Here is a 22,998-nt window from a genome sequence, read left to right on the forward strand (position 1 = left end):
GGTACTACCACCTGCTATGCTGTCTTGCAGCAGAGGCAGAGCATTCTGAGCATTTTATTGGAAAAGTAGATGATCTGGTCTTTCTGCTGCAGGGGACTTCTGATTGACAGCTCAGAACTGCCTCCAGCTGCCATTCAGAGTCTACATGACCTGCTTGTAAGGATGTTGGACATTCCATCAGAAAGAGAAAATGTTTTAATTTGGGTATTATTATTAAACAAACAGAACAAAGATCCTAGAGTCACCACTGATCCTGAGTAAAGTTTCCACCTTCCTCCAGGTAGTAAGTAATTTGCACCAGCTGTGGTAGCCGAGGCATTGGGAATGCAGAGTCAAAGCTCCATTCCCTCCCCACCTCACCCCAGCCACTCCTTGCCCAGATTTCCAGGCAGTGATTGTGTGGTGGCAACTCTCTCCCCCCAGGCTGTGACCCACAATGTGAGTTGCCCATGGACGAGAATAAAGGGGTGTCTTATCTCTTATTCCCCTATGCAGGTATACAGATCTTGATTTGTCCTTTAATAAATGATCCCCTTGCTTAATAGCTTATCTACTTCTTAAAGCACTGGTGTGCACTATGGAGAAAATGCTGGCTAAATTGTACTCTACTCTGCAAGGATGCCAAGGGGAAACAGAGGAGGCACAAGGAACGGCCACAATTCTTGTACTAATGGATCACAGAGTTCTCCAGGCTAACAGCTACAGCAGTGATAGCCTCCTCAAGGGAAAATAGAAAGGTCAGGCCTCACTGGCCACATATATGGCAGTGCATGCTGCACCTCTTCAAATGATGTTGCAACAAGTGTGATTCTTTTACATTATCAAAGGTACTGTACATGACTGAGGCATAACTCCTGCAGGAGCTCCCACTGGGGCTTACAGACACAATTCAGCAAAGAGAATTTTTGCTATAGACAAGAAGCAATTAATCCTAGAGTATTTTAGCTTAGTATGCCAGGTTTTAGTTCAAAGCAAATTTTTCTGGCTGCTTTATAACTCCCTGAAAATAAAGTTTATTATGAAAATACTACAACACAAGGCACTTGTAGGTGCCAGTCTAATATAAACTTGCATTCCTTGAATTTGTCAGTAGAAATCAGCTTTTTAGTGACAATAAGCATGTGAGAAACTGTTCCACAGGAAGGGGGCCTAACAGAAACAATAGTTGTGATCATTTTTGCTGGAAACACCTAAAATATGTCTAGATTTAGTGTATATTTCTATGATTTTTTTTAGATTTTCAGTGTTCTACTAGATTTGCAAGGATTATTAAAAACAATTATTTGAGAAATATAAATCAAGACAATTGAAAACTGAATCTCTGATAAGTCAGCTTTGATTTTAATACTGCTTGGAGAAGATACTGTTTATGTGTTTTGACTGGAGATGCCTCAGAAAATACAGTCAGTTCTAGGGTTTCAAACCAGGATAATTTGTACCAATAAAAATTCATCGTCATGCCAGTGCAGCACATCTATACTGAGTGTTTACACCAACATGATTACACTGGTTCAAAAATCCTCAATGCAGACAAGAATTAAACCAGGGCCCAAGCTTTTTCACATTTGAGTCAATTACAACATGGTCGTCATGGGGAGCAGGATTAGGCCTGTGAGGCTATATCTACACTGCAATTAAAAACCCAGGGCTGGCCCAGACCAGCTGACCTGGGCTCGTGGGGCTCGGGCTTAATGGGCTGTTTAATTGCAATGTAGATGCTTGGGTTGGGACCTGGACTCTAGGCCCTTGTGAGGTGGGATGGTCACGTATACACAACAATTAAAAAGCCCCTTAACCTGAGCCCTGCGAGTCCGAATCAGGTGGCACAGGCCAGCCAAGTGTGTCTAACTGCAGTGTATACATACCCTAAGACTCCATCCTACAAGGTGCTGAGGCCTTCCAAGTCTCACTGATTTCAGTAGCATTTGAGGTCACTCAGCATCACCCCTTATTGGAGTATATTAAGCTCCTTAATATTTTGACACTATTTGCTAGATTTTTAACTTGTGCCCATGGCACTGTCAGTTTTGTTTTAAATAGTTCTGAGATGTTGCTTTATCATGTAAGAATTGAATTGTTTATCCTGGTTTGCCTCTGAATAATAGCTGAGATTTATTTATAGTCCTTGATTACAAAGACAATTATTTATTATGCTTAGCATGAATGATTTATAAAGCTTAGCAACGTTTTCACTGTTTAGGGGAATCTGGAACAGTGGAACAAAGAAACATTGTGGTGCAGTGAAAAAAAGGATGTTTTGAATCTCTTCATTTGCCATAAACATGTTTACAAGAATAAACTTTTAAAATAAATTGTTCCAGTAATTAACTTCCTCCAACATGGGATTTTAATTTATTGACAATATCATAAATTATTGTTAGTTTTTTATTTCATTTTGAATTAAAGTATGTTTGCTTGTTGTTAGCATGTTATTCCCTCCCATTTCCCTCCAATATCTTTAATTGTTTAAAAACATAATGACCCAAAGTAGCTAAAATGAACATACATTGTCAGGTTGAATATTAAGGAAGTTTTCGTTATTTGATTGATGATTAAGTGATATGTTTTTCATGTATATATGATTCTAAGCCTTATACCAGGTCAACAAAGTAAATATTTTTTAAAATACGTGACTATTGTGTTTTAACTGTTAAAAGTAATTCAGAATGGATGGTTACTTCTCTGACATAAATATCTATTAGTCTTGTACAATTAATGTTGACTGAGATAACTAAAAAAGAGGTGTGTCCTTACCTGATGTAAATGTTAAAACTGCTTGTTGTGTTAAATATGAACAATATTTAATATTAAATAATTGTTGATATTGACAGTTCTCCTTATTGTCACTTCCACTTCTGAAAACCACTGGAATTTGTCATTTTAGAGTTTTGGCTGTTTCATCCAATTGGTGCACATGCCAGGTTTAACTCATAACAGCAAATCCATCAAATGTTTTGGTCTCATTTGCAAGTCTGAGAAATCAGGACTAGCTGAAGGCATTGCTCATAGTCTGGAATATGGGGTAGGAATTATCTGTGCCACTCCAGGAGGAGCTAAAAAAGAAATTATGGTTCAGAAGCAGTCCTTTGAGTCACAATTCACTTAGGTCCTGTGTTGTGTAAGTGGGGAATATAGTATGTCAGCCCATTGCCAGGCACAGCACAGTCCCTCCTTTAAGTCCAGTCGGCTCTAATGGCTGGTGCGTATGGGAGCAGAGCTATGTCTCTGCTTACTGTCCACCCCTTTCTGCCCCCACCTTTCCTACTTGCTTGTGAAGAAAAGTAATGGCCCAGTGAAGCTTTTTAGCCCGATGCCCATGCTTTTAGTCTGGTCAAACCTTGTGTCACTCCATGGGAGAGTGAGGGAAGCCCTTAAATCCTCAAGCCTGAGACCATGTCACTGTTGAGTCCAAAATAATCAATTGTATATTATGTAATCTGAGAACTGCTGTACCTGAATTAAAATCTGATTAAATAGGGCTGAGTTCATGTTCTTTTTTTCCCAAACAGGTTATATTCATTTACAAAAATGAGGCTTGTGAGAATTTCCTGTATAGTGTGAATCTAATAATGTAATTATAGAACAACAGAAAATCTGATCAGTTAATTAAACCCCACAATCGGTTCTAACAGGTTTACTCAGTAGATTTTACAGATGAACACCGATTATCTGTAAATAATTAAGTTTAAAGCATTCATTTGTTAGCATTAGATCTGCTAACATTGCAAAGGTCCATTGTTCTTAATGGTCAAGAGAGGTTAATGATTCAGGTAGTCTAGTCAGAGTCAAGTGTTTAGAATTCCTAATTTGAGAGCAACAGCAATTATAAGTGTTATGTTGTCTTCTCCTGTATTTACAACGGGGGAAAATCTAAAATGGATTGCACAATGTATTTGTAAAGTCACTCTTCCATGTTTTAATCCTTTGGGTAATTTGATTTTTAATGATATGTTTACCAAAAATTTGAAGTATGCATAGTTATAATTTAAGGGATAGGTTTTGCAGCCACTACTCTAAGGCTAAATTGTGGGATTTCTTGTATAAGTAACTGCTCACCAGCGCAAGTATAGGGTTGCACTTTGTAGTTCTAACTACGCAGTTTGAAACGGAATGATAAATGATCTCTTGCTCCTTACCCTTACGTTTTTCAGAAAGAGTTTTTGCAGCTTCACACATTGTTTTCCTCCAAAATACAGACTGTTACAAAACAAGCTAGATAGTAAAGAGGAAAGAAAAAAATATGTTATAATGAGTTGAAACAACAGAGGATTGTGCATCATTCAATATTTACTGCAACTGTAGCTTGAAATTCTGTTGTCAGGGACAACATTTGTTTATTCTTGTTAATCATTTATCCTTGTCAAGCTTAACTTTCCACCAGCTTTATGAATTTTAAAGAGCAGAATGAGTAATAATGGATCATATTCATAGTGGTAAAAGCAATCAAATATATATATATATATATATATATTACTATTCTGACAATCATTCAAGATGGTGTTCCCTTATCATGATCTAGTAATTAGAACAGGGAAACCTTAGTTCTGTTCTGCCTCTGTCACTGACAAGCTGTTGTGACCTCGGGCAAGTCTCTTTCTGCCTAATTTTCTCCAGTTCTTATCCACATTTGTAAAACACTTTGAAATCTTGGGGAAAAGGTAATATCTGCAGTAAATGCCAACTAGTGATGGTATTATTATGATTTATTTTATACTTCATCCCTTTAATATATCAGCAGAGACTGATTCAAAGCTTTATGGAAATGGTGCTGTGCTTCAGGATAAGGTTCTGGGGGCAAGAGTGATTTTTACTTTATTCCAACATTCTGGCCTCTTCTTTTAAGAAAGAAAGAAAGCAAGAAATCAAGAAAGAAAATGTGTATGTAGTAAATTATATCAGTGCAAAATCAAACACTTCCATGATTCAACAGGGGTTTTCTTGCTACTCTGCAAGGGATTATGGGGTATCTCTGCAATCTGTTTAGTAGCAGTGCTAATACTGCAAATTCTTCAGGGCAGGATTTGTCTTTTATTATCTTTGTACAGCATGTAGCATAATAGGATCCTGATCTATGAGCAGGAACCTTTTATGCTAACACAATACAAAGAATAGCTAATAATGAACAGGTGGCATAGAGAGTCAGAATCTGTCCCTGGTCCCACTTTTGTCATTCAGACGTGTTAAAAAAACACTCCCCTAAAAGACAAAAATTTTGTCAACAACTAGCACTGGTGTGAACAATGCTTTGTCGGCAGGAGCACTCTCTTCTTCTGACAAACAGCAGCTACACTGCGTGCCTTTTAGCAGCACGGCTGTAGTGGCACAGCCATGTCGCTAAAAGCTGCGTAGTGTAGACATAGTCTGTTTCCTTTTCCCCACAAAGACCATTATTGGATTTGGGAAGACAGTAGCTCCTGTCAGACTGCCTCCAAAGGTATTGTCCCCAAAGACCCCACCGAGAAACTCCTGAAGACTTTGTTAAAGAGGCAATGGAACCTACATGTGTTTTGTCATCTCTATCACATGATATATATCCCATCTCCAGATTGTTTAAAAAGGGAACACTGTACAAGATTTTAAAATCCTCTCTACCATTCCACAGTCAGGTTTTAAAATATTACTCATGTTCCAATTTTCAGCCTCTATTGAATCTTGCAAAGTGAACCTGTCATGAACGCTAATCCCCTTAACTCTAGAGCACTGTAGAATGTGATGTGACTTTATTTTGTGCCGTGTCTTACATACAAACTGTGTCCCAAATAGTTTTACAGAGTTAAATGGTTTAGGAAAGCAGATGGTACATAGAATAATGTGTAACTGATAGAGACTGTTCCTGAACCACTCTTATTTTGTGTTTGATAATTTACTTATTGTACATTCATTTATTTGTGATTAAAAGGGACGTGGAGACATGAAGAATATACAAGTTAATGTTATAAACAGGTACACAGAATGTGCTTGAAATTCTACAGACAAATGATGTATACAGGAAGCAAAACAGGAATATTAAGCTCCCATTGTTACATTGGTAGTAGGTAGTTAAGCCAGTATTTGTTGCAATAAATCAGTGTGTAAACAAGTGACTGGTAGATATGCAGGAGAACCAGGACTTGATTTGGGTTCTTTATACATGAACAAGCACTTAAGATGCTTGTTATGGTTATAGTTTGTCATATTTCCCTGGAAAGCAGATTAACTTAATGTTAGTATTTTACTATATTTAACTGTTTGTTTGTTCTTTTATATGCTAGTAATCATGCTAAAGCACCTATCGCTATAGCACAGTAAAACAGCGGAAGATGCCAAAGGAAGATGTCTTCAAGGAAAAGAAGGGAAGGTCAGTATGAAAAAATAACTTGCATGTTGTAGTAAGGGAGGACCAAAATCAGTCCTGGTGCAAGTGGGAGCACCTCAGTGAGATGTTAGTGGAATTTGTTGTCATCTTATAACCCCTTATTCAGTTCTTGTCCATGGTCATTAAAGTGTTTCCCATGCATCCAGAGGCCTTTAGCCCTGACCATAATGTACTTTATGAGAGAAGACCTGTCACTGTGCTCTTGACTGAGAGTCATAAGTACAGTATGTTCTAAACAACCTTCCCTCACTTCCTCCTTATAGAGCTCAGAGGTTTTTTTTACCTCTTTACGACAGTCTTTAAGAAATTCTCAAACAACACAGATTATAGTAAAATAAGCTTTATTAAGAACTAATAGAGAACTTCAGATTTAACCCTTTCCCCTCCCCAATATAATATTAATAACATGTCTAGTCTTAAACTCTACAAAATAGTTATAGATGCTTACTAGATCATTGCATTAATTATAGTGCAACAGCACATTCTTACATTTCTAGAGAACACGTACTTTCTTTTCAGCTTGTTTCTTTCATACTGTCCCTTTGCCCAGCAATGTTTCTGAGACACAACCTCTGACTGTTTGATAGGTGTAATTTCTTACTAGTATCAAGTGGATTGTGTCATCTTCCTCTGTCCCTTGTCTCCCTGGAATCCCCCCAGTTATAACCTTTAGGTTATTTTGATAGGACTATGGGGATTTTTCCCAGAAAGGTATTCACATAAATGTAGTATTCTGAGAGGACATGACAGTCTCCCATGAGAGGTCTATTGCATTTTTCCAAATCCATTCAGGATTGTATTTGTTGTTTTGGATAAACACTTTTGGGTTTGTTTTTTCTTCATCCCTTTTACAGTTTATAGAGTTGTTTTGTAGGTATATCCACACAATAATATCTCTCAGTTCACTTCCACACCTTGACCTGCTAATATACTTACTCATCTTTCACAATTGGTATAAGTGGTGCAAGGTTTGTTTTAAGCAATATATACTATGCAGACCAAATAATGTTATACCAGATCAACTGTAGTTGTCATCAAGTCAATAGTAATATAGATCTCAAATATATGTGCATCCATTTTATAAAATAATAGTATAAATAGAAATAAACATAACTCAATCTTGATATTTTCATAAAGAATGCATGTTCTGTCCAGTCAGAGGGAAAACCCAGCAGAAGTGTTCAATGAAAAATAGATCCAAAAAGAGATTTACTTGAAATCTAGATAAAGAATATGTAAAATTTGGCAATGTAGTTAACCTATCTGACTTTAGGGTCTGATTCTCAGTTATCCTAAGGCCCCTTTACACCACAGTGTGGAGATAGAGGCAGCACAGAAGTGCCTTAAAATGGGTGTAAATAGTGAAAATGAAAATAAGGTCCTCTACGTCCAAATCTCTCGAATCCACCAATGAGTTCTAAAGTGATTAATGTCCCACATCCTTTGCAAATATGTCTCTCTGCCAAAATGCAGTTGAACCATGCTGCATAATAGAGTACAGATTTACAATTGTCTAATACATGATGTCTATCACAGAGAAAACCTTTCTGTTCACAGCAAAGAGGAGCGGACAGAGAGCTGTAGACAGGAATTTGAGACTTTGACAGAGGGAGGCTTAAAATGGTGAGGAGGACCCGTAACACCTGTGCCAGGACTGCTTCTGTCTCCTCCACCTGCACCTGTAGCCAGACAGAGCACCAAAGCATGGATGCTTTTACCCAGATTCTGGTGTGGGCTTGCAAAGACTGTAATTTGCAATTTCCACTTACTGATATCCAGGCTGTGGGTGGCATCCAATGTGAAAGGTGCCTACTGGTGGAATCTCTCAGGCAGCAGGTGGGAGAGCTACAGGAGGAGGTGGCCTGGCTGAGGAACATCTATGTCCATGAGCAATTCCTGGACAGTATCCATGTGGAGACAGCTGATGGTGGTGTCCCAGTTGACGGGACTACTGACACTGCAGTGGAAGAGGAGATGCCTCAGGGTGTACCTGACACACCAGTGGAGGAGGAGGCTCAGGGTGGACACAGCCAGCTGGTTACTTCTAACAGCGGGCAGTGCTCCACCACTGCTGCGAACCCTCCTGTTGTGGTAAAAGATACAGGAGAGAAGAAATCACCCCCAACAGTTAAGGGGGTGAAGCCTCGTACCCCTAAGGCTGGGAGGTCTGCTGCCACCACTGATAAGAAACATAGGGTAGTGGTGGTTGGAGACTCTCTGCTGAGGGGGACGGAGACACCCATCTGTCGCCCTGACCGTTCATCCCGGGAGGTATGCTGCCTGCCAGGGGCCCGTATCCGAGACGTTACAGAGGCTTTGTCGAGGATTATCCGGCCTTCTGACTACTATCCCATGCTACTCATCCATGTGGGCACAAATGATACTGCGAGGTGTGATGCTGAGCAGATCAAGAGTGACTACAGGGCTCTGGGAGTACGGGTTAAGGAGTTTGGAGCGCAGGTGGTATTCTCTTCGATTCTTCCTGTTGAAGGTAGGGGTCCGGGCAGAGACAGATGCATTGTGGAGGTGAATGCCTGGCTGCGAAGATGGTGTCGCCAGGAGGGCTTTGGCTTCCTCGACCACGGGATGCTACTTGAGGAAGGACTGCTAGGAACAGATGGCGTTCACCTTTCGAAGAGAGGAAAGGCCTTATTCGCGCACAGACTGGCTAACCTGGTAAGGAGGGCTTTAAACTAGGTTCGACGGGGACAGGTGAGCAAAGCCCACAGGAAAGTGGGGAACAAGACCTGGGAGATGGGTTGGAAGCAGGAGGGAGCACGGGCTATAATGGCAGAGAGGAAGGAGGGTCAGGGCAAAGCTGGGAGGCAAAATCAAACCAGTATCTTAGATGCCTTTATGCAAATGCAAGAAGTATGGGTAATAAGCAGGAAGAACTGGAAGTGCTAATAAACAAATACAACTATGACATTATTGGCATTACTGAAACTTGGTGGGATAATACACACGACTGGAATGTTGGTGTGGATGGGTATAGTTTGCTCAGGAAGGATAGACAGGGGAAAAAGGGAGGAGGTGTTGCCTTATATATTAAAAATGTACACACTTGGACTGAGGTGGAGATGGACATAGGAGACGGAAGGGTGGAGAGTCTCTGGGTTAGGCTAAAAGGGGTAAAAAAACACAGGTGATGTCATGCTGGGAGTCTACTACAGGCCACCTAATCAGGCGGAAGAGGTGGATGAGGCTTTTTTCAAACAACTAACAAAATCATCCAAAGCCCAAGATTTGGTGGTGATGGGGGACTTCAACTATCCAGATATATGTTGGGACAATAACACCGCGGGGCACAGACTATCCAATAAGTTCCTGGACTGCATTGCAGACAACTTTTTATTTCAGAAAGTTGAAAAAGCTACTAGGGGGGAAGCTGTTCTAGACTTGATTTTAACAAATAGGGAGGAACTTGTTGAGAATTTGAAAGTAGAAGGAAGCTTGGGTGAAAGTGATCATGAAATCATAGAATTTGCAATTCTAAGTAAGGGTAGAAGGGAATACAGCAGAATAGAGACAATGGATTTCAGGAAGGCGGATTTTGGTAAGCTCAGAGAGCTGATAGGCAAGGTCCCATGGGAATTAAGACTGAGGGGAAAAACAACTGAGGAAAGTTGGCAGTTTTTCAAAGGGACGCTATTAAGGGCCCAAAAGCAAGTTATTCCAATGGTTAGGAAAGATAGAAAATGTGGCAAAAGACCACCTTGGCTTACCCTTGAGATCTTGCGTGACCTACAAAATAAAAAGGCGTCATATAAAAAATGGAAACTAGGGCAGATCACGAAGGATGAATATAGGCAAATAACACAGGAATGCAGAGGCAAGATTAGAAAAGCAAAGGCACAAAATGAACTCAAACTAGCTATGGGAATAAAGGGAAACAAGAAGACTTTTTATCAATACATTCGAAGCAAGAGGAAGACTAAGGACAGGGTAGGCCCACTGCTCAATGAGGAGGGGGTAACAGTAACGGGAGACTTGGAAATGGCAGAGATGCTTAATGACTTCTTTGTTTCGGTCTTCACTGAGAAGTCTGAAGGAATGTCTAGTATAGTGAATGCTTACGGGAAGAGGGTAGATTTAGAAGAGAAAATAAGCAAAGAGCAAGTAAAAAATCACTTAGAAAAGTTAGATGCCTGCAAGTCACCAGGGCCTGATGAAATGCATCCTAGAATACTGAAGGAGTTAATAGAAGAGGTATCTGAGCCTCTAGCTATTATCTTTGGGAAATCATGGGAGACGGGGGAGATTCCAGAAGACTGGAAGGGGGCAAATATAGTGCCCATCTATAAAAAGGGAAATAAAAACAACCCAGGAAACTACAGACCAGTTAGTTTAACTTCTGTGCCAGGGAAGATAATGGAGCAGGTAATCAAAGAAATCATCTGCAAACACTTGGAAGGTGGTAAGGTGATAGGGAATAGCCAGCATGGATTTGTAAAGAACAAATCATGTCAAACTAATCTGATAACATTCTTTGATAGGATAACGAGCCTTGTGGATAAGGGAGAAGCGGTGGATGTGATATATCTAGACTTCAGTAAGGCATTTGATACAGTCTCGCATGATATTCTTATAGATAAGCTAGGAAAGTACAATTTAGATGGGGCTACTATAAGGTGGGTGCATAACTGGCTGGATAACCGTACTCAGAGAGTAGTTGTTAATGGCTCCCAATCCTGCTGGAAAGGTATAACAAGTGGGGTTCCGCAGGGTTCTGTTTTGGGACCGGTTCTGTTCAATATCTTCATCAACGATTTAGATGTTGGCATAGAAAGTACGCTTATTAAGTTTGCAGATGATACCAAACTGGGAGGGATTGCAACTGCTTTGGAGGACAGGGTCAAAATTCAAAATGATCTGGACAAGTTGGAGAAATGGTCTGAGGTAAACAGGATGAAGTTCAATAAAGATAAATGCAAAGTGCTCCACTTAGGAAGGAACAATCAGTTTCACACATACAGAATGGGAGGAGACTGTCTAGGAAGGAGTATGGCAGAAAGAGATCTAGGGGTCATAGTGGACCACAAGCTTAATATGAGTCAACAGTGTGATACTGTTGCAAAAAAAGCAAACGTGATTCTGGGATGCATTAACAGGTGTGTTGTAAACAAGACACGAGAAGTCATTCTTCCGCTTTACTCTGCGCTGGTTAGGCCTCAACTGGAGTATTGTGTCCAGTTCTGGGCACCGCATTTCAAGAAAGATGTGGAGAAATTGGAGAGGGTCCAGAGAAGAGCAACAAGAATGATTAAAGGTCTTGAGAACATGACCTATGAAGGAAGGCTGAAGGAATTGGGTTTGTTTAGTTTGGAAAAGAGAAGACTGAGAGGGGACATGATAGCAGTTTTCAGGTATCTAAAAGGGTGTCATCAGGAGGAGGGAGAAAACTTGTTCACCTTAGCCTCCAATGATAGAACAAGAAGCAATGGGCTTAAACTGCAGCAAGGGAGATTTAGGTTGGACATTAGGAAAAAGTTCCTAACTGTCAGGGTAGTTAAACACTGGAATAGATTGCCTAGGGAAGTTGTGGAATCTCCATCTCTGGAGATATTTAAGAGTAGGTTAGATAAATGTCTCTCTGGGATGGTCTAGACAGTATTTGGTCCTGCCATGAGGGCAGGGGGACTGGACTCAGAGATAACCAGGCTAGAGCACAGAGATGTTAATTAATATTCACAGTGTCATAATTTCCTGTCATTCTAAATTGCAGAGCTTACTTTGGGATTTTAGAGAAGGGTTGAACTCTCTTGGTCATCACTCTGAGGCCTTATCTTTTGAATTTCATCTTGAGACTCTCCCTTCAGAAATTTGTACTAAAGTTGTCTGTGCCACTTAGAGCTATACACAGGTACTCTCTGTCTAATGACTTGGAGCTGAGTCAGAGCCACTCAGTGTAGAAAAACAAAGTGACTAATCTCATTGTAGAAGTGAGGCTTTGCAGCTTTGTTCTGAGTCATTATGGCAAACTCACTGGTCTCCTTTCCCGGTTTGCTCTCTCGTTCCCCGAACCCCCGAGCAAGCAGGTCTCCTTCCCTGCGGTTTGCAGGGTGGTTCGGGGAACGCGAGAGCAAACCGCGGCGAAGCTGGTCTCCTTTCCCGGTTTGCTCTCGCGTTCCCCGAACCCCCCTTGAAGCCGCCCAACAGCGCTGCAGTGTGGCCACATCTAACACCACTTGCAGCGCTGGTTGCTGTAAGTGTGGCCACTCTGCAGCGCTGGCCCTATACAGCTGTACTAATACAGCTGTAACAACCAGCGCTGCAAAATTTTAGATGTAGACATGGCCTGAGTGCCCAAACCTAGTGCAGAAATAAACAGTTAAACATAGCACCCAGTTTCAAAACAAACAGGTCACTCCTGATCCTTATGTCAAAATTACCTTAGTAATTATATTTAACATTAAAGTGTTGCTGATATATGCAAAAGTTTGAATTTAAAATATTTGGAACACTGAAAAGCTGTGTTCCAGAAGTGAAGGAAGAATGAGGAAGGCGTGAAAACAAAAAGATTTATGACTCCTGATTATTTTGGTATACACTGAGAAGAACCATGCGATCTATTGGAAGGAGCAATATTTCTAGCCAGGATTGGAATTGCAAGAATGTTATAGCCAAGAATAAGAGACATTGGTATTTTCAGGGGACTTTGTACATCACTTGCTTATTCTGTAGCTGTTCTAGTTAGCCTTCTTAGACCCTGGTTTTCACGAAAACCAAATTCATCTCCAAACCAACCATTACAAGAACATTAGTAATCCTGGTTTATTCTGCAAATCTTTGTCCCACAAATATTTGGTTCTATCTCCTTATGCTGATACTTAAATATCAGAAACAAGGTGTGCAGGAATCTTTGCTAGAATAAGTTGATCTGTCACCTCTGCCATCCATGAAGTTATAGGGCCAGATCCTGTTGTCAGCTGCACTAATGTAAATGAAGAGTAACTCATCTGAAGTTTACCATTTACAAATGAGATCTGAAGTCAATTGGATTACTCCTGTTTTGGTAAAACAGTAGAATTTGGTCTTCCATGTTTTTAATCAAGCGTCATAAAATATCATATAGCCATTCTGAAATCTTTCCTAGGATGAATTAGCCTATCTGGAAGACAACTTTTGCTAGAGAACAAATATTACAGGACAATAAAAAAACCTCATGTGTAACTATAAATATTTAGATTATGTGTATCTCAATCTATAGATTTAGCACTTTATCAGTTGATAATATCCAGTATTTTGAAGTAATATTCATCATCATTCAATGAGAAAATAATCTCACCGTCACTATTTCTCTCCTTTATTTCTCTTCTTCCCCATCTTCCTTTCTCTTTCTCTTTCCTTCTTCTCACTTTCTGTGTTTTTCCTCTTATCTTTACTCTTCATTTCTTTCTCTGCATCAGTTCCCAGTTCTCAACTGCACATGGGCTTCCCTCTCACCTTTTCCCTAGTCAGTCTGCTAAAAATAATCTGCAATGAAGTACTTTAAATATCAATGTTAACTATCATTATTGTGCTTTAGTGAGAACACTCCAGGGAAATCAATGAAGACAAAGGGAGTTGACATCGCTGAGTATTGTTTCAGGCGGTCTGCAAACTCAAAGGCAGTACTACATCAATTATAATTGGTTTTTGTCTTCACGGTTGTCTTCCCAGACAGGATGGACTGAAACATACGTTTGCTTTAAATGAAAGTTTAGATCCTGTCGCATCTGAAAATGCAATACAAGATACAAAAATATATCTAGTGGGCTAGATGTTTGACACCTTTGTGTCAGAGGCTCTGCATCATTTTCACCTTGTGGAAACCAGAAACACGTTTTTCTCAGCAAAGGTCCCACAGCTATAGAACTAACTTCTGCTGAAGATCAATCTGACTCCAAGTCTTAGCACCTTCCTAGAATGATGTAAGGCTCATCTTTTTTGACAGATATTTTCAGACAACCGAGTAGGCTTATCTTCTTCCCTTGCAGTTTCTACTGGTAGTGGTGGGGGTAATTTCTGCTCTAAGGTGTTGTATAGTTATGCATTGTGGACTGCATTTAAATTGCTGGTGAATTGTTTCATAGAGCTATCTATCCATCGAATTTATCTATCAACCTTTCAGATGAGAAACTTTTATAAAGGCAGAGATTTGGCTGAGATTATAAATTCCTTAAAATAAGAATGTCAACAGAATATTACAGTTAAAAGAGAAAAGTAAATACTTAAAACCTTGCAACTAAGTTTTCAACATCAGCCTTAACTCCATCCCCATATTCTTATTTATCCTTTCTATACAGTAAAAGTAAACCCCTCACATCCATCCACCACCGCTACTGTCTGTCTAATAATATGGGCCACCAGCTCCCTATTGTTTTCATCAAATTTCTGCATGCTGCTTTGTAGTTTGCTACATAGGAGGTTTAAAGCAGATTCCAAAAATAAGAGGCCATTACAGATTTGTTTAAAATTAATATTGTTCACATCTTTGGTATATTGTTTACTCTCCTACTAACAGTGCATTTGCTTACATGAATACCAATTCTACGCCAGTTAAGGACTGCATATGTCAGTCAATATATAATGACTGATAGCTAGGGTTATGATGTTTTTCTTCCTTTGTACCTGGTCAGTGGAACAATGAGAACATTAATTTTTCAATCATTACCAGGGTAAATGCCTGATTATGGGATCCATAGGACATTTTGCCCTCCCAGTCTATATTGGTCTGTAAAGCACTATGCTCAGAGGAATTCCACTATTAATTCCACAGGTCTCAGAATGTCTATGATCCAATAAAGTTGCATCTACTTTCACTATAAATTGACTGCTTGTTTATGAGCTAGTGTGGGACTCTTTAGGAGAAAGGCTAAAGGAAGCTATAATGTATGTACTACAAATTACTTGCAGGCTAGGTTAGGTTGTTTGATGTCCCAGTGCAGATTTAAATGTGATTAGTGCAGTCATTTTACATTATTGTGTGCCAAAAATCTGAACGTTTTACTTGGCAAATAAAAAACGGAACAGGGGGTGTACACTGAAATAATAACACCCTCTGTGAATGTTGTGTCTGCTGCAATCAAAAATACTGTCATTTTTGGAGCATTCAAATGACTCTTGGAGATACTTTTTGAAAAGACAATGTGGTGTACTGGTTAGAAAGGGTGACTGAGTTCAATTCCTGGTTCTGCCACTATCACTTACCCTCTGTGAGCCTCAGTATACCTTGTTGTGAAATAAGGACAATAATATATACCTATCTGATAGAGCTTTTTCCATTTTAAAACTTTTAAAAGCACTTTGAGATCTTTATATTAAGGTACTATATAGATGCAAGGTGTTTTACATTGGCTAAGTATATTTTATGTCTAGAATATTTAGTTTCACCAATTCTGTGAAATAAGATCTGAAAGAAATTAGCATTAAAACAAAAGCCAGATAATATTCTAAAATTATATCATTTATTCACAATATTGTTAAAATAATTATGCCTTAGATTGATAAGTAAGTGAAGATAAAAAAGGAAATTACTCCAGGCTAACAAAATTTGCATGGACAAAGCTAAAATATATATTTTATTTTGCTGCATTATGATACATTTAGCAGTTTGTTAAATCTGCAGATTTAATTGCTTCTAAGAAAAATGATGTAGGCTCCTATTGAACATGTACTCAGCTATATATTCTTTAAAAACAGCAAGGGATAAAGGAAAATGAAATACAGTCTTTACTTAATTCACTCCCTTTTTTACTTTGCTAGGAATGTGATGGAGGAAACCTGTCAATCGAGAAGGGAATGCTTTAGGGTGAGTGGACAGAGAAAAAGGATCTACTAATTCAGGTCTCACTGCCATACCCAGCTGGAGGGTGCACTCTCTAAGGGTACGTCTACACTATGGTATTATTCTGATTTTACATAAACCAGGCTTGTAAAACAGATTGTATAAAGCTGAGTGCACGCGGCCACACTAAGCACATTAATTCGGTGGTGTGCGTCCATGTACCGAGGCTAGCATCGATTTCTGGAGCGTTGCACTGTGGGTCACTATCCCGTCGCTATCCCATAGTTCCTGCAGTCTCCCCCGCCCATTGGAATTCTGGGTTGAGATCCCAATGCATGATGGTGCAAAAACAGTGTTGCAGGTGATTCTGGGTAAATGTCATCACTCAATCCTTCCTCCGTGAAAGCAGCGGCAGACAATCATTTTGCGCCCTTTTTCCCTGGATTGCCCTGGCAGATGCCATAGCATGGCAACCATGGAGCCTGTTTTGCCTTTTGTCACTGTCACCATATGTGTACTGGATGCTGCTGACAGAGGCGATACTGCAGTGCTAGATAGCAGTATTCATTTGCCTTTGCAAGGTAGCAGAGATGGTTACCATCCCTATTGCACCGTCTGCCATTGTAAATTGGCGATGAGATGACGGTTATCAATCATTTTGTACTGTTTGCAATTGGAAATTGGCGATGACAGTTATCAATCATTTTGTATCGTCTGCTGCTGTCATGGGTGCTCCTGGCTGGCCTTGCTGAGGTCGGCCAGGGGCTCATGGACAGAAATGGGAATGACTCCCTGGGTCATTCCCTTCTTTATGTTTTGTCTAAAAATAAAGTCAGTCCTGCCTAGAATATGGGGCAAGTGTACTAGAGAGCCAGAGAGCACAGCCATTCCGGGTCAGAGCCCCAGAGATCCCGCAGAAATGATGAGCTGCATGCCATTCTAGGGGGTGCCCCTGCAACAACCCCACTTGTTGCTTCCCTCCTCCTACACCCCTCCTGAGCTACCGTGGCAGTGTCCCCCCATTTGTGTGATGGAGTAATAAAGAATGCAGGAATAAGAAACACTGACTTTTTAGCGAGATAAAATGAGGAGGAGGCAGCCTCCAGTTGCTATGATAGGCCAGGCAGGACATTAAAGGGTTGGGAGGAGAGGAGCGCAGCCTCCCGCTGCTATGATAGTCCAGGCAGTACAGAATCTTTTCTTTAGACACGAAAGGACGGGGGGACTGATGGAGCTCAGGCTCCAGCTGCTATGATGAGGACGGTTACCTAGCATTTTGTACCATCTGCCAGGAATGACAGGAAGTCATTCCTATTTTTACCCAGGTGCTCCGGCCGACCTCACCGAGTCAGCCAGAAGCACTCATAGGCTGATGACAGTTTTCCACAATTTTGTACCGTCTGCCATCAGGAAAGGAAGGGGAGGGGACGCTGCTGTTCAGCGCCGCAGCACCGTGTCTACCAGCAGCATGCAGTAGACATACGGTGACATTGAAAAATGGCAAGAAATGATTTTTTTCCCTTTTCTTTCACGAGGGGGGGAGGGGGGGTAAATTGATGAGAAATACACTGAACCACCCTGGACAATGTTTTTGACCCTTCAGGCATTGGGCGCTCAGCCAAGAATGCAAATGCTTTTCGGAGACTGCAGGGACTGTGGGATAGCTGGAGTCCTCAGTCCCCCCCCCCTCCCTCCATCAGCGTCCATTTGATTCTTTGGCTTTCCGTTATGCTTGTCACGTAGCACTGTGCTGAGTCCCTGCTGTGGCCTCTGTCTATCATAGCCTGGAGATTTTTTCAAATGCTTTGTCATTTCGTCTTCTGTAACGGAGCTCTGATAGAACAGATTTGTCTCCCCACACAGCGATCAGATCCAGTATCTCCCCTACGGTCCATGCTGGAGCTCTTTTTAGATTTGGGACTGTATTGCCACTCGTGCTGATCAGAGCTCCACGCTGGGCAAACAGGAAATGAAATTCAAAAGTTCGCAGGGCTTTTCCTGTCTACCTGGCCAGTGCATCCGAGTCCAGATTGCTTTCCAGAGCGGTCACAATAGTGCACTGTGGGATACCGCCCGGAGGCCAATACCATCGATTTGCGGCCACACTAATCCTAATCCAACGTGGCAATACCGATTTCAGCACTACTCCTCTCATCGGGGAGGAGTATAGAAACCAGTTTAAAGAGCTCTTTATATTGATATAAAGGGCCTCGTTGTGTGGACGGGTGCAGGGTTAAATCAGTTTAACGCTGCTAAATTCGGTTTAAACGCGTAGTGTAGACCAGACCTAAGACCTGATCCTGCAACTAGATCTATGCTCCTAGGTGGCAGCCTCTGTGCTTATGCACAGCCCACTGAAGAAGCACTTCCATGTCCTCATTCAAGAAATAAACAAGAACTATGAATTATTAATGATAATAATAGACACAATTCCTTAGAATATGAAGGAATTTGATGTGTTGGTAGGATAAACAATGAAAGGAAAACCTCTTGTTAAACAAATATTAGGTAAATGTGCCTGATTATCCATCATATTGCAAATACAAAAATACCTTTTCTTTTCACATATTTAATTGATAATATCCTGTTTCCTGCACCTAAAAGTGCAATTCATTTTAAAATAATCATTTAGAGTTTCTGTTAATTGGCTGAACTGATGCTGAGTAGCACAAGTGCTGATATTTTGGGAATGGGAGCAGGTTGGAAGGACTTTAGGGTGGAGCCAGGGGCTCGTACATATTTATTTCTTTCCCCCCGTAGGCTGCTTTAAAGAGAACCTTTATCATCTGGTACTACTGTATTTTCACAGGTAAAAACAACAAGCAACGTTGTATAAAAATCTGTCTACAATATTTGAGAGAATATGTTTCTATTCCCTCCCTCCACCCTTAAACCGGATTCTGTTCTCACACTGTAAATCTAGAGTGACTTCATTGAAGTCAATGGGACCATTTAGTAAGGCAATCAAAGTTTGGCCCTTTCAAATTGTTGCTAATGTATTCTGAATTCATTAAATAATTTCTGCATATTGGAATGTAGTACTTTACACCATATTTTATCACTCTTATCCCAAGATCTGGGCTTTTGTCACATGTACACACTCATGCAGACTCTTCCCTGGTATCAGGGCAAAGATCTTTAGCTACATTTTCAAAGTGGTTTGTTAATTCATGTTACAGGAAATGTCTCTCACTAAGTATCAAGTTTTACACATTGGCACTGTTGTGGATATCAAGGCATTGGAAGCCAATGATATCTGAAACTGCATAGTTAAAACTCGCATAATGGTCTGCTCAGAGTCAGTGTACAGAAACTGGTAAAATAATTTTTTATCTGTCTCAAAACAGTATGAAATGCCTTGCCTGCCAAATCTGCAACAAGGACCAGATTTTCAAAAGCAGTGTCTAAAATTGTGCTCTGTTTTTGCACATTGGACATGTGTATGCAAACTGCACTTGTAGGTATACATATGTATGCACAAATGAGTGCACCTTTTTCACAGTTGTCTGTAAATGGCCTATTCTGCTGAGTTTGCTATACAAGTTACAAGATAATTAGTAATTGGGGTTTGTGTACACATTCAAGTTATTGTGCATACAAAAACATATGCATGAAAAATACCAACATAAAATTGCCTGCACTATTTATAGGCCTCAAAAATGGAGAGTTATAGAAAAGATTAGTAGACATAGAAGGATTAGATTTTTATAGGTAAATGTCAATAAATATCAGTTTTCACATAAACTAGTGAAAAAATCCATAGAGAATCAAAATTTACAGATAGAATAAGAAAAAAGTTGCTTTAGAACTTATTTGAGTTTAATTTAGGGATATTTACAGTGTATATTTTGACATATGATGTAGACAATTTGTGTTTTAACATTTATAAAGCTCTTTAACTTTTTGAATATCAACATCTACTGTCATTAAATCATTATTGTGACACTTGCTATAATTTTCCACAACTGTGAAAATTTAAAATCAGTAAATTTGAAAAATTCTTAAAACCCATAATTTTGCACAACTTTAAAATTTAAATAGATAAAAATTAAAAATGCTTTTTCATCACAATTATTGTTAAAAATCAAATTCTGCCAAACCTAAGGATAAATAATGCAGTTCTTTGGTAAACTGGTTTAATTTTTGCATACTGAGATGACTCTAGGACAGGAGTCTACAACCTATGGCACACGTGCCGAAGGTGGCACGTGAGCTGATTTTCAGTGGCACTCACGCTGCCTGGGTCCTGGCCACCGGTCCTGGGGGCTCTGCATTTTATTTGAATTTTAAATGAAGCTTCTTAAACATTTTAAAAACCTTATTTACTTTACATACAACAATAGGTTAGTTATATATTATAGACTTATAGAAAGAGACCTTCTAAAAACATTAAAATGTATTACTGGCACGCGAAACCTTAAATTAGAGTGAATAAATGAAGATATGGCACACCACTTCAGAAAGGTTGCCGACCTTTGCTCTAGGATTTCATATGAAGAGGAGTACCTGGAAGCATTTATAGTCTTCTGGGCTGTGCCAAGTGGCAACAGTTTGGCCCTCAGCAATGTCTTTAACGCCACAAAGGCACCTTTTGTGTACACTGCCTGACCCAAAGGTGATACAGCTCACTTGTTGAGTCAAGACAACTGTTCAGGCTTGTTTATGAAATATTTTCAGTGGATTCACACAGTTGTTTAGCTGACACCAGAAAAGCAGACTGTGCAGATATACTGTTTAGGAGAATCCTTAGCTTCTGACTCACATACAAGTTCAGAGTTTTAAATGAATGACAAAGGGGCATTGAGTTCATGGCTCAACATGCCAGTGAACTGGAATGCTAACTCTACTATAGTCACAAACAACAGTAATGTACAATCAGATGCTCACTAGCATGTTGGAGATTGTGATTTTTTAAAGCATATGATATTTGTAATGAAGTAAAGAGTTCCCTTCATCTGGATGTATCAGAGGCAGAGTGAGATGTAGCCATGGAACTAAAACTTCCACAATAAAACTTGTTTGTCTGTCCTACACAATTTTAAAACACATACTGAAGTGTGTAACCAGGTTTCTAAGCCATTCAAATTAAACACTCTCCATGCACTGTCCATCCCATCATTCCTTAGTCCAGTTGAAAGTGTAAATTGCTCGTTAGAAAGTCCTCTTGTGAAGAAATAGATGGATAAAAATTGGCCTTCTATCACTGAGCCTGCTATTGGCCAGTAAAACATTAATCTCCTAAAAATGCAGATCTATATTACTAGTGAACATGTGTATTTAAATGAAAGAGCAGGTGAATTTATTATCTTTTGAAATAGTATTGATTAATTTTTGGGACAAATCCTGCCCTCTGCTCCATGGATGAGGAGCACCTCACGCAGTGAAAACATAGTAGTGGTGGATTGTTTCAGGATCTGGAAAGATTACACGGTGGGCATGGTGCTCCTTGTACAGCACAGAGCCCTGATTCCCATCAGGTAGCAGGTAATATCAGGGGAAGAGTGCAGGTGGGACTCGTAGATGGATCATTATGTTGAACTACCAGCCATTGCCTCCTGTGAAGTCAGGGCAGCCTCAGGTGGTGGCAGTGGCAATGTAGTAGGTCCTCTGTCACTTCACAGTACATGGTGAAGAGTTCCCTGTCTCTCTGCCCCAAGGAGATCTTCATTTTCAGCTCAGTGACTCAGGTTGGGTGCATGGAACAAGGTTTGGCCCTTAATGCTGAGATATCTACTACCAATAAAATACCTACTAACAAGGAAAATAAAACCACTTACTGAAAGTTTGGAAAACTTGTGATATAGCCATAATGAAAGCAATCCTTAATAAACGTGATATATAAAAAGATCTTTAATAAACTCTGTCTGTATATCCATACATTAGAGAGACAAGGTGGGTGAGGTGATATCTTTTATTGAACCAACTTCTGTTGGTAAGAGAGACAAGCTTTCAAGCTTACACAGAGCTCTTCTTTAGGTCTGGGAAACTTATTCAGAGTGTCACAGCTCTGAGTAAGTTTCCCAAACCTGAAAAAGAGTACTGTGGAAGCTCGAAAGTGTGACCCTTGCATCCACAGAAGTTGATCCAATGAAAGATATTACCTTACTCACCTTGTCTCTCTAATATCCAGTGACTGACATGGCCCTGCATAGCCATACATTAGTAATACATTGCCAAACTGGAAACCATTACTGGTCTTTACTCAAACAACACTCCAGCTGAGTACAGATGGGCATTTTCCTTGAGTAAAACCTCATTAAAGACTTTAGCATGTGCCCCCTAACATTGTTTAGTGTTATGCCAACAAGTCATATTTTCAGTAATGAGACTTGGAATCAAACTCTTCCCTAGCTATTTTGCAACTGTAGTCTCTCGTGAATCAAGAAGCCCACCCCTTTACCATTCTCAGGAGATTTATGGTGACTTCCCTTATCCATTAGTTGTGTAAAGAGGAGTTTTCATTAGTCATCCCTCCTCCTCATTAGGGAGGAACTAATCCCTTTAAAATACTTTTTCCTGATTACTGCAACATTGTTTTTTGAATTTTGCCTGCAGTGAAGTTGGTACATTTATCTCTAAGCAAAAACATTGTTATTCAGAATTTTAAGACTGCATGGATCTTCTCTTACAAGGATTAAACTAAATACATTCTGTACCAATAATTGAGCAAAACTACAACTGGTAAAACGTCTCCTTAGCAGTTTGTTTTGTAGAACAATTATTCACATAAACATCCTACATAAGGAGAAAAATAGATGCTTTAAAGCTTAACTTCCTCCATGAGTCCTCAGTGCATTTCAGCACATGCTATACACATCTGTTTATAAACCCCATTTAAGCTAATGGGACTTAAGTATATGCTTATGTGTGTTTC

The 22,998-nt window shown here is 39.9% G+C and overlaps 1 long non-coding RNA gene across 2 annotated transcripts in view; it reads left to right on the top strand.

The window, feature by feature from the left end:
• The window catches only part of LOC127056856 (uncharacterized), a 49,522-nt gene that overhangs the window by 9,855 nt on the left and 16,669 nt on the right, over positions 1–22,998 (top strand). For both annotated transcript variants that reach the window (XR_007775947.1, XR_007775948.1), the window contains exons 2-3: positions 6,252–6,337; positions 16,103–16,148. This is a non-coding gene — a long non-coding RNA (uncharacterized LOC127056856). The remainder of the gene's footprint in view (positions 1–6,251; positions 6,338–16,102; positions 16,149–22,998) is intronic.

Source organism: Gopherus flavomarginatus, chromosome 8 (assembly GCF_025201925.1).
Source record: "Gopherus flavomarginatus isolate rGopFla2 chromosome 8, rGopFla2.mat.asm, whole genome shotgun sequence".
NCBI lineage: Eukaryota > Metazoa > Chordata > Testudines > Testudinidae > Gopherus > Gopherus flavomarginatus.